The sequence below is a fragment of the Tachyglossus aculeatus genome, chromosome 18, assembly GCF_015852505.1.
Source record: "Tachyglossus aculeatus isolate mTacAcu1 chromosome 18, mTacAcu1.pri, whole genome shotgun sequence".
In the NCBI taxonomy this organism is placed as follows: domain Eukaryota; kingdom Metazoa; phylum Chordata; class Mammalia; order Monotremata; family Tachyglossidae; genus Tachyglossus; species Tachyglossus aculeatus.
The window spans coordinates 16,462,811-16,467,305 of NC_052083.1; the positions used below are offsets into that span (position 1 = coordinate 16,462,811).

Here is a 4,495-nt window from a genome sequence, read left to right on the forward strand (position 1 = left end):
TGTGGCCTAGTGGAAAGAGAACGGGCTTTGGAGTCAGAGGTCATAGGTTTAAATCCCAGCTCCACCACGTCTGCTGTGTGACCTTGGGCAAGTCACTTAACTTCTCTGAGCCTCAGTTACCTCATCTGTAAAATGGGGATTAAGACTGTGAGCCCCACATGGGACAACCTGATCACCTTGTATCCCCTCAGCACTTTGCTTTGCACATAGTAAGCGCTCAACAAATGTCAACATTATTATTATTATTATCCTCTTCACAGGAGAATGAAGAGAACAAAGAGACTGCCTTTTAGAGAACACTCTAACAAAGGGTTCCCTCTCAGGGTTGCACCTGGAGAGTTTCCAGTACTCTACCAGTCTCACCTATGGGAGGAAGAGTCAAGTAGAGGCACACCCATTCCATTCCTAGCTTGGCCAGTGGCTAGTGAGTGGAAGGCAATCTGCTATAAGTCAAAACTCACCCTTGCTGGGCAGCAGCAGCATGGGAGAGAGTCGAGAGCAGAGATTCAAGTTTACTGTGTAGAAGGGGGAAATTGTAAACCACTTCCATATTTTTACCAAGAAAACTCTATGGATCCACTACCAGAACGATTGCAGATGGAGAGCAGGACGTTCTGGGAGAGATGTGTCCATGGTGTCGCTATGAGACAGAAACAACTCGATGGTGTGTCCAAATATGCTGTTCAAATGTCTACACGTTTCAGCACCATCTTCCTCTCAAATTTTCAGTGCTTTTATAAAAGGTTCACATAATTTTAAAGCTATTTTTATTTTTATGCATTTGTTCTTCCTACCCTTTTCAGATGGGCAGCTGCTTGAGGCAACAGGAATGTTGTCTTATTTCTTTGTATCGTCCCACAGAACCTTCCCTGACTTAAGTTTTGCTAGATCACTAAATTGAAGCAGTGTATCCTAGTAGAAAGAGCATGGGACTGGTAGTCTGAGGACCTGGGTTCTAGCCCAGCCCTGCCAATTGGTCTGCCAATTGCTTGCTGTGTGACTGTGGTTAAGCCACTCAACTTCTCTGTGCCTCAGTTTCCTCATCTATAAAATGAAAATTCAAAACTTGTTCTCCCTACTACTTTGGACTCTGAGCCCCCAAGCCAGAAACTGATTGTGTCCAACCTAATTAGCTTGTACCTACCCCAGCGCTTAGAACCGTGTTTGACACATAGTAAGTGCTTAACAAGTACCATAAAACAAGCAAACAATAGATCATAGGCTCCTTACTAGACTGCAAGCTCCTTGAAAGCAGGGGTTGTGTCTACCCACTATATTGTACTCTCCCAAGTGTTCAGTACAATGTTCTGAGCACAGTAAGCACTAAATAAATACATTTATTGATTGAATGATTTACATTTAGATCCTTGACCTGATCCCTTAATTTTGGGGGCCTCAACCTGCATCAGAATATGGCCTTGAACAAAAATACAATCTTTATTCTTAAGAGTCCACTGGTCCTTTACTTGGCTGCACAAAATACCCCATGAAAAGTGAACATCTAGCCAGTTGGGAAATGGACTGTTTTCACAAGGCAGAGGTCTTTCATTAGGGTCACCAGACTCAAGTGCCTTGGCAAAGGACAAGCAGAAAGTTAATTTAGGAAGTTGGTTAGGGCAGGTTATAAAAATATGTAGTGCAATAAAAAGTAAGTCCAATAATGAATAGAGCTGTAGCAGATAGGAACCTTGAAGTAAATCCCCCCCTTAACCATTTAGTGGGTGAGCTTCTTGTTGGTAATTAGTGTGTCATTTATTTGTTTTATAATTCCCAAGCACCTGTTATAAAATATTATAGCCAGGGGGCTTTCAATAAATGCTATTGCTACTACAACTACTCAGTGTGCAGTGCTTGGCACATAATATGTGGGTAACAAGTATCATTTTTAAAAAAAGTTTGAAGATAGTTTGAAGCAGGAAGGGAAAGGTTGCTATGAGGATTGTGAGAGATGAGAAATCAGAAGGTGTTCTGGTTGCAATATCCTTCTCTGAAGATTCAGAAAAGGTCTAGCTGTCATTCTGAGATGGCTGAAATGGGTTGTGTCCACAGTCAGGGAAAGAAAGAAGATAAGGTCCCTTCCAGCCCTGTGATTCTTTGACACCATTTCATTCAATGTTTGTTAGGTAGGAATCATTATCCTGACAGTGACAGATCTATTGCAGCTTTCTCTAGCAAAATCATATGAATATTGTACTTTAATTACCATCCTATGCATCAGTCTTTCTTAAAATCCACACTCAGGCACTTCCTCCTGCTCTATCCATTTGTTTGTTCCTGACATTTTATAGATTAATGAAAGCCTCTGAACCAAATAATAACGTTGCCACCACAAAATAAAGTAAGTGATTTCATTTCACTTCACAGATTTTATTTGGACTTCATTCTGATGACAATCAAAGCACACTGTTCATGAGGGAAATAAAGGCAGATTTATGCACAAAATCCTATTTAATGATTTAGGAAACCACAAACTCAGGTAAATCTGTGCTTAACTCAGTGTTCAAAAACTGAAATCTACAATTCTTCAAAGATTTATGTTATAAAAAACTATATATGAAATGAGATGTTCCTTTTTACAAAAAGGAAGAGACTTTTCCTCCATGCAAAGAACACGTTTATTGGGTAGGAAAAGACGAATGATTGTCTTTGTTTCTCAAACATACAAATTCTGTGCTCTCTCTCTCTCTCTTTCCATTCTTCTTCCTATTTGTAAATTATCTGTCTACCTCACTAGATTGTAAATTCACTGTGAGGAGAAATCATGTCTACTAATTCTAATGCACTCTCCCAAGAGCTTAGTACAGTGCTCTACATAACTTACATTAGACAGTGCCAAAGATTTGACTTTTCTAGGCAAGTGTATCCACAGGCTTATCCAGGGAATGAACCTGGTTTTATTTATAAGATTAAAAGTACTTTTGTCTTTTAAGCTTCTGGCCTCTAGCAGTTCACCGAGGTATTTCTGTGAGGGATTATGACTGGAAGAAATCTGTCACAAGAGACAATTTAAGACTTTATGCCTTCCCAAAAGGAAAGGAAAAAACCCTCCCATTTTTCAGCAGGGCAAGTTAGTGAGTTTGCTACAAATCGTAGAAGCTGAGGATCACAGATCTGGAAGGAATGTCAGGACTGGGGAATGACTAAGCTATTCCCGACAAGGTGCTCATCATTCTTTTCTTGAAAATCTCCACAGATAGAGACTCCACCACCTCTCTTGCTTAATAGTTTAACCTCCTACTTTATATGCCCGGGAGTCAAAAAGTTTCCTATGACCCACAACATAACCCCAATAGTCAGAAAGTTCTTCCTTATGAAGAACCAAAGTCATTCCTGCTTCACCATTACTTCCACTTGGTTGGTTCTCAGAAGTCATGATAATCAGTTGGTCAGTATCCTCTCCAAACAATCTTTTCGTATCCTTGAAAATGATATTGATGCATTTCCCTAGAATAAGCAACTCCAACACCTTTAACGTTTCCTCTTAGGACTGTTTTATATTTTATTTAACCATTTTGCCACCCTCTCCTGAATTCTCTTGTTTTTAACTAGAAAAAATGGACCTAAAATTCTAGCAACAGTCCCTCTAGTTCAAAGGATGGGGTTGGGAAGGATGTGGGGGTTTGCTACTCTATTTCAGTGTGGCTTAGTGGCAAGAGCCCAGGCCTGGGATTCAGAGGATGTGGATTCCAATCCCGGCTCTGCCACTTGTCTGCTGTGTGACCTTGGGCAAGCCACTTAACTTCTCTGTGCCTCAGTTACCTCATCTGTAAAATGGGAATTAAGAATGTGAGTCCCATGTGGAGTGACCTGATTATCTTATTTCCACTGCAGCACTAGTAAGCTAGTAAGTAGTAACTAAGTAAGCTAGTGGCACATAGTAAGCTCTTAAATACCATTATTAATATTATGATTATTTGTTCCTGAATGACATAGGCTAGCATGTTTTTAATAATATCATTGAATTTTCACCTTATATTCAGTTTCCAGGCAGTCATGACCACCAGATCTTTACTGCCAAACCTGGACCTAATCAGGCGTTCCCCTCCCTGCTTCTGGGTTTATTTATCCTCCTTAAGTGCACACAACATACTTGTCCTTTCACATAAGCATTTTTCCAATTTGTTCAGGCCCCTTTAAATGATAATAATAATAATAATTAATAATAATAATAATAATAATGGTATTTGTTAAGTACATACTATGTGCAAAGCGCTGTTCTAGGTAGTGGGGAGGATACAAGATAATCAAGTTGTCCCACGTGGGGCTCACAGTCTTAATCCCCATTTTACAGATGAGGCAACTGAGGCACAGAGAAGTTAAGTGACTTGCCCAAAGTCACACAGCTGAGAAGTGGCAGAGCCAGGATTTGAGCCCATGACCTCTGACTTCCAAACCCATGCTCTTTCCAGCCTCAGTGGAAAAATCACGGGCTTTGGAGTCAGAGGTCATGGGTTCAAATCCCCCTCCACCATTTGTCAGCTATGTGACTTTGGGC

At 40.4% G+C, this 4,495-nt stretch overlaps 1 non-coding gene across 1 annotated transcript; it reads left to right on the forward strand.

Moving 5' to 3' along the window:
- Positions 1-313: 313 nt before the first annotated feature.
- LOC119940521 lies at positions 314-451 on the forward strand. Its single transcript, XR_005454994.1, has one exon. It is a non-coding gene; the product is annotated as a small nucleolar RNA SNORA7 (small nucleolar RNA).
- The last annotated feature ends 4,044 nt before the right edge of the window (positions 452-4,495 follow it).